The 14,738-nt window shown below is 30.9% G+C and overlaps 3 long non-coding RNA genes and 2 other non-coding genes across 5 annotated transcripts; 1 reads left to right on the top strand and 4 right to left on the bottom strand.

The window, feature by feature from the left end:
- Nucleotides 1-3,622: 3,622 nt before the first annotated feature.
- On the top strand, nt 3,623-4,460 carry LOC145801997 (uncharacterized). Its single transcript, XR_014343979.1, has 3 exons — nt 3,623-3,876; nt 4,015-4,141; nt 4,176-4,460. It is a non-coding gene; the product is annotated as an uncharacterized LOC145801997 (long non-coding RNA).
- Nucleotides 4,461-11,247: 6,787 nt separating this feature from the next.
- Nucleotides 11,248-11,326, bottom strand: LOC114263840 (small nucleolar RNA R160). The gene has a single exon (XR_003629724.2). It is a non-coding gene; the product is annotated as a small nucleolar RNA R160 (small nucleolar RNA).
- Nucleotides 11,327-12,431: 1,105 nt separating this feature from the next.
- Nucleotides 12,432-13,181, bottom strand: LOC114263808 (uncharacterized). The gene is made up of 2 exons (XR_003629719.2): nt 12,925-13,181; nt 12,432-12,766 (listed from the first exon to the last, which is right to left on the bottom strand). It is a non-coding gene; the product is annotated as an uncharacterized LOC114263808 (long non-coding RNA).
- LOC114263838 (small nucleolar RNA R160) lies at nt 12,621-12,702 on the bottom strand. The gene has a single exon (XR_003629722.1). It is a non-coding gene; the product is annotated as a small nucleolar RNA R160 (small nucleolar RNA).
- A 420-nt stretch (nt 13,182-13,601) lies between the features above and the next one.
- LOC114263807 (uncharacterized) lies at nt 13,602-14,529 on the bottom strand. The gene is made up of 2 exons (XR_003629718.2): nt 14,394-14,529; nt 13,602-13,841 (listed from the first exon to the last, which is right to left on the bottom strand). It is a non-coding gene; the product is annotated as an uncharacterized LOC114263807 (long non-coding RNA).
- Between the last annotated feature and the right edge of the window lie 209 nt (nt 14,530-14,738).

Here is a 14,738-nt window from a genome sequence, read left to right on the forward strand (position 1 = left end):
TAACCATAATGGATATAACCTTTTAACCAAAACTAATTTAATCCACTAAATTAGTAAGTTTATTATTTTCAAAAAATTTCAAATTAATAATACCAAACATAACTTCACATGGCTCATCCCTCAAACATAACTATATTTCAACATAACCATTTTGCATACCAAGCTATTTAAAGAGGTAATATTTTTACCAAATTCTCTGCCAATAACAATTTCACAACTTTTTCTAAAATTACTTAACCAACATGATATTTACATCAAAAATTATGAAATATGCCCAATAATAACATTTTCAAAATAATGAGTTCGAAAGTCCACATTTCACATTTTTATTTTCATAAAAATAAACACAACTTAATCATCAACATATCATCTTTTATAAAATATCATGAATATAACACTTTTAGAGTTTTTAATCCCAAAACAACTTTATAATTCCTACTTAAGCATTTACTCCATATTCCTCAACATTAATTTATTTTTCTCAAAAATAAATTCCAAATCAAAGATTAAAAAAAAAAATCAACATTATATTTCTCAAAATAAATCATCTAATCATAACATGATGTAGATACAATCTATACAACTATTAAATTCTATTTTCGGATTTCTTTTACAAAATTAACAACACAAAATGATTTTCTTAAAATCAATCTCAAAATACCAACATTCTTAATATTTCAACATAATTTTTCTTCCAAAAATTACCAAACAAAAATCTGAAAATATATTTATATGCAATACCTCTTATAATGATATATTTCTCAAAATAACCCTAACATAGTTTTAATGTAAAAATATAAAGAAAGTCTCTACCTCAAATAATGAAGAAGAGTAGATCTGGAAGGCAAATTTTGTCCGATCATAAATCCAAGACTACCATTGCGAAGATCACGACAAGCTCTCCAACTTTCATTTACAAAACTTTTACAAAATCTCACTCAAAGAACTCCCACTCGAAGCTCAAAGGTTGAGCATCCAGGTGAGAAAGAGACGAAGCAGAGAGAGTTGAGCTCTCTGCCACAAGAAATGAAAAGGAAAGGAAAGGAAATGAGGGGAATCAAAGGAGAGGAAATGATGGCAAGGACAAAAATGGGGGCTACCCACATGGGTGTGTTCCCCAAAGCTTGATTTTTTCCAAAAAATATAATTTTTGTAATAATATTTCAAAATTTTATAATATAAATTATAAAATGATATAATATTTCAAAATTTCTCACCACAAATATAATATTTTGATCACTACGAAATATACATATTTTCATTCTTTATAAAATATATAATTTTTTTTCCATATGATACACACCATAAAATCAACTATCAAATATTTATTATAATCTTATATAATAAATAATAACAACTCCTAAGGTAGTTACTACCAATCACCTAATTAAAAAGGACCAAACAGTTAAACATGAGTCATTAAACAAACTCAAATTAAATTAAATCTAAATTATAGGTCTCACCCATAAGTTAAACATAGTCCAATTATATACCAAAATAGTCCCAACAAATTTATCTCAAATCCTAGTCCGAACACCCAAACTCAATTTCAAATTCTGCTATAAATTAAACTGAACACCAATCAGTCCGTGAATTTTCATAAAATAAATACTCATCATTTAATTCTGAAATTTTTATCCAACGTGCTAGACTTATACGGGAACAACATATAAAAATTTCATAATTTTCTGAGATCGGGAACTATTTTAAAAAAATACAAAACCGAACTGTTTTCGCACAGAATTTACACAACAATCAAATTCGAAAATTTACTCAATTAAATTATGCACTGGCTATTTAAAAAATAAAAAAAAAATTTGGGTCATTACACTCTCCCTGACTTTCTTACTCGTGAATTCTTGCAAGGATCTACCGATGTCTCCACATCAAGACCTTAACCCTCATCAAAAACTTTTTAAATTCCGGCATATTTTTAACTACTATTATTGTCGAAAAATCAATCTTCATACATATTTTTTTCCTGAAGGCCCAAAGACTCAACAGCCCCTTACAAGCTACTTGCTCGGAAGGAAGACGCAATTTTAAACTAGTCCCTTTTGATCATGGCTATTATACCCATAATACTATTTATCCAATTACCCCAATCACCACTAATCATTTATTCCATTTCCGTAACATGCCAATGCCAAACCCAAATCCATTATTTCTCATTATTTTCCCAACAATTAGCACTATATACAACACTCTAGTCAACACTCTAAAATCTGTTATGAAAAAATTCTTGAGTAAACCCACTCCATCACAATTGATCATGTTTACTTTAAGGAAGACAAGAGTCTTCTTCATTATTCTAAACTCCATATTCAAGAAATCATTTCTCCCGAGGAATGGGGACATCCATCAATTTTCCGAAAATTTTCTGATCCAAATATCAAACCCAATCAATACAATTCTTATGATTACCAACAGGCCTAGTTTTATGTTTTCTATTTCCAAAACTGGTTCTTCTAATATTCATGGTGGATCCGTTTTGGACACAATTTTGAGATCACTACAGGGGAAATACCCACCTGGTTTGAACCTTCGTGGAATCAATTTGGATTACAATTTGACACCTTGAACCTCTTAAAGAATCTTTCCATATTTATCGAAAAGTGGTTAATCCCTCTTATCCATAATTTCTATATTTCACTATTGATTTCAAATTTCCCTTGGATCATGGCTTGGCAATACACTCTTTGTGTAGTCGTCAATACCACTTTCCTTGCCTGCCAGATCTCATCAAAATGATAGAAAAATTATAAGATTCCATAAGAACAATACCTTGATCAATTGCTTTCGTTCTACAAAAATTCCAAGAAAAGGTCTGTTGTTAATCTTGCCCTTTATGTCATGTCATCCAGTCGCAAGTCCAGTAAATCACTTGATTATAATGCTTTTAAAACTGAATTAAAACATAAACTTAAGGAAAAATATCCTTCAATTTCGAAATTTAAATTTGAACATAAATATAAAAAAGCCATTAAAATTAAAATGATTCTTGTGACTGATGCAAAATCCCTTTCTGATTTTGAAGACAATATTGTATTGGAAACACTTCTTCCAATTCTCACTAAGGTCAAGCTACCGACAATTTCGTCTCAAAAAATATCTTCTCCAATCAATTCAGTAACATCATCACCAAGGATCCCAACTCAATACCTTGACGATGACTACTCAAATACTTGTCAAGGCGTGGATCTCAACAATTTGTATATCATGTGATCTCTACAATTTCAACAACTTCATAGTACAATAATTTCAAAAGAAGACGAGTCAATTCATAAAGTGGATTCTTCACCGATAAAACAATTCAATAATACTCAAGCCAGCTCATAAAGTGGATTCTCTACCGGCAAAGCAATCCCATAATGCCTTTCAATGACAATAATTCTCTACAAGGACAAAAGCGAAAGCAGATTCCCTGACTCCAAACAATTTCAAATCTAAGTCTCACCTTCTATAAAAACCAGCTATTCTTCTAAAGAAAACAGGCCTTCACAATATCAAAGATTACTATATAATATCAAATATAATGTGAACAAATTTGAGTGTGTAAGTTTGAGGGTGCTTAGAGTGTGAATGTACTTCATGAATGCTGTGTCCAATTTACTTCCACGATTGTGACCCATTGTAAGTTTTTTTTTATTTTGTATTCTGATTTCTCATTTCAATATAAGTATTGTTTGTTATACTTTTAATTTCTGATTTGCATCTTGGGGCACCAGGATGAGGATTGCTTTTATATAAACTGAGATGCCTTGTTGCTCCTTAAACTTCCAATTTGGTATAAGATGCATGGGAGGTGGGACTGTCTCTTTAAATTTCTGATATGGGATGGGGCTCATTGGGATTGTTCGTACCAAATTTCTGAAGGTATGGAAAGATTTTGATCTGATCTTAATATGTATCTAGTCAACAGTCCTTGAGAATTTAACAAAAGCTGAAGCCAGACGCCTTTAATGTGGAATATTCTGATGTTTCTAAAATCGTATTTTTTGTGTTTCAAAACAGGTAGTTGAATGGGATGTTGCTGCAGTCATATCGGAGATCTGGCTTATGCTTGGTTCCTTTCCCATGATTCATTACCAGAATCTCCATAGGCTAATGGAGATGGAATATTGATGTAATAAACAACCAGGTGGAGATGGAATATTGATGTAATAAACAACCAGGCTTTCCTGCAGAGGATGTTTGCTACCCACATGGTCAGTCATCTATCACTCGTTGATCTAAATCTATACCATCTATCCTAGAAGGGTGGCACGAACTTAGGTGCTTGCATGAACTATACTAATTTTATTTTATTAAATATTTTTATACGTACTTCTCCCTCTTAACTTTTTAGTTTTTATTTTATTCCATGTTTTTACGTTGGTGGTCAACTTCTTTTAAGTTAACTAAATCATAAGGTTTCTTATATATATAAAATTAAATATGTTTATTCCCAATTCTTCTCCCTCAAACTAGTTATTCTTAAGTGTATAGGATTACAAAATTTAGATGAAAAACATTGTCAGTAATGAAATTTTACATTCCATAACATTAAGAATGACCAACTTTGTGTCCAAAATAAGTGATGAAGAAATGATTTCAATAATAATGCTAGAGACCACAATTTAATCCCCTTAAATCCACCCACAATGTAGTGACAAAGGAGTTAGACCCTATACAAAGTAGAGTGCTATGAACCATGGACACGAATACGGGACACGCAAATTTTTAAAAATTGGGAGACACGACCAGTGGCGGAGAGAGTAAGGAACCAGGAGATCACGTGCCCCCTGGATTTTGAGATTTATTATTATTATTATTATTTTGCAAACATAAAGGAAATATTTTAAATAAAAAAATTACAAAAATATTATTAAAGTGAAATGTCAATGACATTTTAAAAATTATGAGAACAATAATGGTTATTTTGATTGAAAATAAAGAGACTATTATAAACCATATTATGTATAAAAAAAATTATGAGAACAATAAAATTTTAGTAACGGTGACGTCATTATTAGTGATAGTTATGTCAGACATGCAAATATAAGTAATCTCACTATAAAAATATGAAATTTATTGGATTGCTAGTTACATTTGACATGTGAGATTCATTCTCTATGTGTTTATTTACTATTAGTGAGTGATATTATATACCAATATTGACGTAGTATTACCATTATTTTGAATTTTTAATTAAATTTTATATAAAAAAATAATTTATCATTATATAATTTATTTTAAAACTTATATCCATATTTTTTTTTATATTGTCCATGATACACTAGTTACAAATAACATTATTTTTTTTATGTTTCTCAAAATCAATCGTAAAAATTTGCGTGAAATATTTTTGTAAAAATTTTCGATATTGTAATTAATAAGTGGCCCTTCTAATTTAATTTTTTGGCTCCGCCACTGGACACGACACGCTGAGGACAAGCTGAATATATCTAATTTTTTTATTTATTATATGTAAAATTACAAAAATATATACTCTCTTCGTCCCACAATAATTATCCCTTTTAGAAATTCTAACTTTTTAGTGGGACATGCAATTATTACTTTGAAGTTAAATCAAAATATATTAATTTATCATATTGCCCCTTTTATTTGCATTATTAAATATATTTATAATTATTTTTAAAGGGTAGTTTTGGAATTCTCTAGAGTTTTATGTTTTGATTTTCAAAATGGACAAATATTTTGGGACATCTAAAAAAGGAAAGATGGACAATTAATTTGGGACGGAAGGAGTATTGTTTTTATTTATTTATTTATTTATTTTAATATGAAATATAATTCACAAATTATTTTTTTTTCTACAAACAAAAATAATTTATTCTATGTATGTTAATGTTTTGCAAACAAGAATAACAAAAATAAATAAATAAATAAGGAAAAGAGGGGGAAACACAAAAAGAAAAAACAAATAGAACACACGCGCACAAAAAAAAAAAAACAAAACAAAACAAAACAAAAAAAAAAAAAAAACAAAAAACGAGTAGAAGAGAGAGTGACAGTCAAACATGCAGAGAAGAGAGAGAGAGTTGAACACACAGCGAGAGAGAGAGAGAGAGATGAACAGAGAGAAGAATAGATTCGAAGAGATGAACAAATTTGAAGAACATACGTCGATCTGGCCTTGATCTAGGGCTTAAACAGGCTCTTCACCTCTCTCTCTCTCTCTCCCCTCAATGGGTTAGGGTTTCTCTCTGCGTGTCTCCAACATGTCCATAACGTGTCCAAGAGTGTCCCAAGTGTGTCCAGCTGCGGAAAAAAAAAAAAAAAGAGACACGTTAGGTAGAGTGTCCAACACGTGTCCACCGCATGTCCGATACGTGTCAGACACCCATACACTGCCTCTAGAGAGGTGTTCGTGTTTTATAGGTTAAGTGTGTTACAAATTGAAAGTGGACACCTATCATGTTACGTCATTGTGAGTTGAACTGATGTAATTTTTTTAGGGGTCTTAACACATTTATTTTCAATTGATTAAACGTGTAATGAGTTTTCATTGGGTTGGTATAGTCATTCAAATAGCGATTGCTACCCCACCTAATATTACTCTTTTCCTGTGCTTGTTTTTCTTGGGAATAAAATTATGTTGCTTTTAAATTCTTAATCTCAATTGTTATATGCAAAAACAATGCCATTTATTCCAAATAACTAAGTGATGAAGAAAGCATTTGAAACAAAGTTAACAACCTTGCTACCCAGAAAAGTGCTGGCATGAGGAAGAGATACTTCGTGTTTGTCCTTACGTTACCTAGAACATGAACCATTCCGGTACATGGAACAAAAACGTGATACGCCACATACTCTAAAATATAACATAATAAGAGTAAACTTGTATATAATACACTTAAGAATTTAAAATATTTCTAGGATAATTTCTTTTAACTATTAGGTATCCAATAATTTTTTATTTTATTTATTTTTCATGTGGCAAATCATTTCTATTAATTATGACCCATTTTTTATTTTTTGTTTTGTCAAAACTTAACCCATCTTAGATTTTAATTCATATATTTGATTTTTTTTTGTCCTAAGGTAACATTTAAGGAAATATATTAGACAGAGAGAGAGAGAGGAAAAAAAAAAAAAAAACACAACAAAAACAACTTTTGAGATCATTTCAGATCACTAAATTTACCGTTTTGAAACAAAAATATACTATATTTCGAAACGTGCATATCAATACGCAATTTGCTAAGGAATTAATATTTTCTAGTACATAGGTTTGTCCAAACCCGGCCCGGCCTAGCATCGGGCCTAACTTCCCCATCCCCAGCCCAGTCCTATTATATTCTTTTTTTTATAAATGAAAAAGAAGAAAACTGAATGCTGAGGCCCATGAACTCACAACTGTAACCGGCGTAAAGACCCTACAGATTGATCTCTTTTGAGTTATTTTCTGTACAGGCAATTTGTTCGTAGATAGATTCTCAACTATTGTTGGCGTAATTGACGTGGTTGATTTAAATAAATTGAGTAAATAATCCATTATTTTAGACATATATGCAGGATGTACTCTCTTAAAACAGAATGTACTTGTATTTAGTTACATTTACAATTTTTTTTTTTGAAATCATGTTACCTGGAGGTCTACAAATGTCAGTAGATTTAGTTAAGAAAAGAAAAGGGCACTAGAAGATTAAGCATTATAACTTATATGTTTTATAAATATTGTATTATTTATATAAATATATTATATTAAAGATATACGATATTTTATTAGAGGGTCGGGCTGGGCTGGGTAGGCTAAAAATTTCAAACCTAAGCCCCAACCAAAACTTGAACAGGCCTGAAAAATTGGCCAAGCCCAGGCCAGCCCAACCTAGCTGGCTAAAAATGCCAATTTCAGTCCTGAAAAAATGGGGCAGGGTTGGCAGCTATTGATTGGCTTGTAGAGATAAAAGTAATGGCGCTCCAGAACACAGGCATATTGATCTCACAGTTATTTTACCTCAATGGGGATCACAATTTAAAGGCTAGCAACCATTTATCTTGATTCATTACAAAATACGTTGTATGAGCAAACCCCCTATGGATTTTTAGTTGGAATAAAGGCTGCATGATAAATCTTATAAGCTGCTTATTTCAAATTTTAACTTAATTTAAACTAAATTATTGTGTTTGGTGCAGCTTAAATTAATCAGCTTATACCTTAAATCAAGCTATTTCTCAACTTATCACAAAAGCTGGTCAATGAGTACTTAAATTTTTGACTTAAACGCGTAACTGGTGTAGGAGGGATAAAATTACTTAAATGTCCTCGTCAATACCCAAATATTAATATTAATTCAAAAATAAAAAATTGCATATTTCTGAAGAAAAAAAAAATCAATATTAATTGGTACTAATTATTAATAAATTCATATTGTATATTTTTATATTAATTAAAAAATAAAAAATTGTATATTTCTTAAGAGAAAAAAAAATCAATATTAATTAAAGAAATCAATATTAATTGGTATTAATTATTAATAAACTAATATTGTATACTTTTGTAATGAATTAATTATTACTTGATACTAATTAATAACAATTGTTGATTATTAATATTAATTGATACTAATAAAAATTAAACATTAATATCAATTCATAGTAATTAATAATTTTAATATTAATTGAGACTATTTTTTTTTTTTTTTTTTGAGGATTAATTGAGACTAATTAAGCAATTAATTGAAACTAATTAATTTATAATGGAAAATAATTATAACAATAATACGTTCATTCCATTTTTAGCAAATGCATCAATTTTCATATTAATTGATACTAATTAATACTAATTATATTAACTTTCATTAATGAAATTTTTAAAAAAAAATTAAAACTGAAAAAAAAAATGACAAAATAATCATTTTTATATCATATAACGGTAGAAATGACAATTATACAATAAAAAACTATTTTATAACTTGTTAACCAAACACTACTATGCTTCTTAAATCTATAATCTCACAATTGCACTAAACAGATTAACAGTTTATGCTCACAGCTATAAATCATAATCTATTAAATTATAATCTATAACCACTTTTCTACAACTCTACCAAACATGACCTAAGTCAGCAATAGCGTGGGTCGCTGACAATAATGTTTTGAATTTACATCTTTATCTTTCAGCGATTTCTGAAGCGGTAAGGAATTGCTGGGAAAAGGTGGGCTATAGGCTTAACCAATTTTGAAATTATAAATTTACGTTTTTATCCTTTCTATTCAAAATGACTCATGAAAATGTAAAATTTGTTCAACGAACACAACTTCACCAAAAAATGGGTGGTACCCAAAGTCTTGCTTTTGTTATGTTAGTATATAGATAAATCAGTTCAAAATGACTACTCAATACTTATCAAGACTTAATTGACGATGACTACTCAAACACTTGTTAAGACATGCATCTCAACAATTTATAAATCATGTAATATCTCCAATTTCAACAGCTCTATAATACAATAATTTCAAAAGAAGACAAGCTAACTTATAAAATGGATTTTCCACCGACAAAACAATTTAATAATACTCAAACCAGCTCATAAAGTGGATTCTCAACAGACAAAACAATCTCATAATGCCTTTCAAAGATAATAATTCTCTACAAGGACAAAAGCGAAAGCAGATTCCCAAACTCCAAACAATTTCAAATCTAAGTCTCTCCTATAAAAGCCAGTTATTCTTCTTAAGAAAACAAGCTTTCACAAAGACTATTGTACAGTACCAAATTAGTGTGAACAAATTTGAGTGTGCAAGTTTAAGGGTGCTTAGAGTAAAAATATACTTAGTGAATGCGGTGTCCGATCTGCTTCCACAATTGTGAACCATCGTAAGTTTTGTATTATTTTGTATTCTGGTTTCGCATTTTAATATAAGTATTGTTTGTTATGCTTTTAATTTTTGATCTGTGTTTTATAATTAATGATACTATTCTACATATTGCTGACTTACAAAAAGAATTAACTAATCTACGACTACTCTTATCTCTTGAATCTGGTCAATCAATTATCAATTATCAATTATCAATTATTGTCAACGCATTGCTATAATTAAAAAGAAAATTAAAGATGAACAAACTAATTTAAAAGAACTTAGAAAACAATAAGAGCAAAAGGCATCCCAATTTATATAAAAGCAATCCTCATCCTGCTGCCCCAAGCCTGCACCAATATGAAGTCCTTTGTGGATTTTTACATGGCATAATATATATAAATTGTATTGTGTAATTTAAAAATATTTCCTTACGATAACTATAAACCAGTTCAAAATTTTCTTAAATAATTATAACCCATTGGCAATCTGATGCTGCCCAGTCGGTTCAGGAATGGAATAGGATTTGCTGATGCTATAAGAGAGAAGTATCCCATATTGAACTTGCCTAACTGCCATTCCTATCACCCCCACCCCACCTTCAGACCTCCCATCTTTGTCCCAACAGGAGAGATCATAGCAAGTCCACATCATTTCGATGCAAATTACCATCCCTATACATCGAAGATCCTTTTTGGGCCCAATATATAAAAACAAAACATATATATTTACCGAAATCTTTTTTCATATCTGTAGGTATAATCACACCATTAGTCTCACCAAACAGTCACAATGATTCATGAACAAGCCTAATAGCAATTTCAGATATTGTATATGCAAGTTGAGTTTGGGTCAGGTATAACAATGATAGGATGACTCTAGCATACGAATTAGGATCATATTTAAGGAATGTTCTTTCCTCAGTTCTAGTATGTCATTTGGCATAGAAGAGCCAAGTGACAATTGAGTGAAGAAAAATTATTACTATCGCACCATGCTCGTATAGCCTGTAACAAGTATATTCACAACAGACCATGTATTTAGGTGCTCAAAATCACTACTCTTTCATTTCAGCTAGGTGAAGATCAATAAGATCCCATCTTAGTAGCTTAAATGTTGTACTTTGAATCATGTAGGAGTAGAGAACTCCTTGTCAAGGATTCTACCAAACTAGCATGACAAATATCAATGAACCAAACCGCTAAGCACCAATCAGCCTTGTAGCAAATTAGGTACCTCTCAAAAAATGTTAGGAACCAACAAAAAAATTAAACACAATAAAAATGTGCAAACCACCCACCACTGCATAGAAATTACCATAACATATCCTAGACATAATAATCATGTATGTTAAGATGTCGCATCTTTGTTGTTGACCAAGGTTCAAAACACAACCTATCGTGCTTAATTACTCGCTCACTTAATGGTAACATACAGCAAAGAAATCAGAGAACTTTGAAGACCACTAATGCAATTATTCCACATTGGAATTCAGGTCGGAAGCATTCATCACTTTGCTTTGCTTTTCATTGGAAATCTATAATGGCATAGAGAAACCAGAAATTGAAGAAAAATATCATTTCCGCACTAAGGCCTTCATAGAGAAAAACAACTTTGTCAAAATAAATTAAAAAACCTGGATATTTAATTTAATTTTTAAAAAAAAAAATTTAAAAAAAAAAAGAAGAAGAGAGAGAGAGAGAGCGCAAAGTTCAAGCAAAAACTTAGAAGTTTCTTTTTTGCAAATTCAAAAACTTGGAAGCATATAAGCCTACAGTAATATTGTTGCAGCTTAACTTGGCTTTATCCTCTATGACTAGATATGCCCAGTGTTGCAACCCTTTAGAATGACAGTATTAAACCAATCTAGTTATGCACTCATGCTGATGCTACTGCAACTCTAATGCTCTACTTGGCTCACTAAAATGAGATGAAATGGAATGGAATGGTCATTAATTAGACTTCCCGATGGAATGATCGTTCCCTTACCATGGGTGAATGATGATTCCATTTGTGTTGTATTTTTCATTATTTTTTTAGTCAACCTAACATGGGAATGGACATTTTGATGTTCCATTCCATTTCATTCCAACAAACCAAACACTACCTAAAAGGTTTCCACCAACTGGAAAATCCAAAATAAGAGTCAGATTAACAGAAAACTATAAATACAAGAAAAGTATAAATGCATATGGTTTAAAATAAAAAATGGAATGTCTAACAATGTAAGGGTGAGTTCCATACACTTGTAAATAGTTTTCCTCTTATTCTAGAATCATTATAGAGGATACTAAATAGCACCTCATCAAAACATCAACAATACCAGTCATTTTGTAGGCAGTAGTGAACAAAATACCCCTATCTTGCCAAAACATATCACAGGCTAACAGTTTATTAATATCACTAAAGCTGTGCTTGGATCAAGAATTTGAGAAGTAATTTCGAAAGGAAAAGAAAAAGGAACAAAAAGGAGAACAAAATTTAACTTATATTTCATTCACTTTTCCCTTCCCATTTCCTGTCCCTCATCAAATCCCTGATCCAAACATTACCTAAGAAAAACAAGCAATAAAACAAATAAATGGCATGATGCCCACCACATATACACACTACCATAACCCATAGACAATAACTGCATCTTTTTCACTATAATAACAGAATTTAAGAAAATTGAGATAGACAAAAATCATGTATATCCTCTAGAGGGCATGACATGAGCTTCAGAAGACGGATTGATGTTCACATTTAATTATATAAAATACAATTATAATCAAGTAGGCAATCACATACTAAAGTAGTAACATCCACAGCAGAGCAATCACAGAACTTTGAAGACCATTGTTTATATGATTTCCACATCTCGAGTTTCAGACTAAAGAACAACATCATTTTGCTTTGCATTCTCTTGCACTATCCCAAAAATCCAATATCGAATCAACTTTGACCCAGAAGATTCGGGCTTATAAGCAAACAAAAAAGGATTTTAATGCTTCACATGACCCAGAAAAAAGAAAAAATTGTAAACTATTATTGTTTGGCAAAACAGAGTTGAACAAAGAAATATTTTGTTCAATGTACGATGCCAAGAAAGAAGGTTTAATTTAGCACCGGAAATACCTTTATTTCTCGATGTTTCCTTGCGACTAAGACTGGAAGCAGCAAGGGGCTATTTGGTGCGTATCATTTTCGCTATAATTTGAACCAACTATAACTATTGCCATCAACAATAAAATGCATAAATTGTCTTGATAAATTACAAACAATCTCAGAAGTACCAAAGAGTGCATAAAGTTTTTGACATAAAATTATAAATAAAATAAAATAAGAAAATAGTTTCAGTATCCAACCCTTTCTCTATCTGATGGCCCAGCAATGGGGGCCAACAAGGTGGATATTAATTCTCCTTCCCCCTTCCCCTATTATAATTTTTCCCCATCTCATAACGGATTTTGGTTTTCCCCAACCCAACTTGAACGCCCCCCCCCCCCTTTTTTTTTTGAAGGTTAACAGACAAAGCCAAATACACATTCAATTTTGTTTTTTGTTTTCTGTTTTTTTTTTTTTTTTTGGGTACAACAACACAATCAAATGCACATTTATTATAATTTTTCCCCATCTCATAACGGGTTTTGGTTTTCCCCAACCCAACTTGAACGCCCCCCCCCCCCCCCCCCCTTTTTTTTTTTTAAGGTTAACAGACAAAGCCAAATACACATTCAATTTTGTTTTTTTTTTTTTTCTGTTTTTTTTTTTTTTTTTTTTTTTTTGGGTTCAACAACACAATCAAATGCACATTAGTTAATTAATTAAGAACCTTATTTTAAAGTAATCAAATTTATAATCTTGAGACAGGCAAATAAGTTTTTAGTAATCGAAAAGTAAATAAAATGTGCTACTGAAATTGGAAAAATAAAAAGAAGCAGTAATTCTGAAATCCCCGAGTGTTTAAACCATGAAATGGTCAACTTTGAAGGATGAAAACTTGAAATTTGATGATCAAATTCTGAAATTTTGATTCTTTTGGAAATGGGTACCTAAGAATTTGATAGAAAAGAAAGAAGAAAAAATCATGAAAACAAAATATCAGAAAAAAACCCATAAATCTAAATGCCATTAAAGTTTCTCCAAATCTGATTAAAAAAAAATATGAATCTTTTCCCAAATGGGTTCTTGAAAGGTTGAGTTTACAGACAGCCCTACCTCAGAGAAAGGGAACGCACAAAAACAAGACACAAAAGAACAAATAAGAAAAACACACCCACACATAATCAAAACAAAAACAGAACACAGATCTTTCTACTGCTACATCCGATAATTAAACTGAAAAATGTGTGTGTGAGGGAGAGAGAGAGAGAGAGAGAGAGGGGGGGATGATTCTTTTGAATAAAAAGATATTCTGAGAAAAGAAAAAATTAGGGTCAGAATGGAAATGAAAGCCCCTGATTTTTACGTTATCGATTGCTTGAATTGAAGAATCCGGGTGGTCTGCATTTTAGAGAGAGAGAGAGAGAGAGAGAGAGTGTGTGCGTTCCACACTAGAAACAAGAGACCAAGAGAAAAGGAGAGAACGAGAGAGAGAAACTCACTACGCCGGAGAACCACCATGGTAAGCGCCGATGGACATTGCAGCCGCTAGAATCGTCGCTATCGAAAATCGCCGATTGAGAGAGCGAAAATGAGAACCCTAGCTAGCTGTAAACAGTGCGGATGTGGGTTGGTTCGGATGGTTTGAAGTAAAATTATAAATCACGTGACAGGTTAGCAAACGGATTAACAAATTGTGATTCGGATGGTTTTTGAAGAATTACGAATTGAAAAATATTTTAATTAATTATTATATATTTGTATAATATATAATATTAATTTATATAATATTTTTTAAATATATAATATAAAGTAATTTTATATAATATGTTTTATATATATAATTA

This window comes from Camellia sinensis, chromosome 11, assembly GCF_055761805.1.
Source record: "Camellia sinensis isolate YWXY chromosome 11, ASM5576180v1, whole genome shotgun sequence".
In the NCBI taxonomy this organism is placed as follows: domain Eukaryota; kingdom Viridiplantae; phylum Streptophyta; class Magnoliopsida; order Ericales; family Theaceae; genus Camellia; species Camellia sinensis.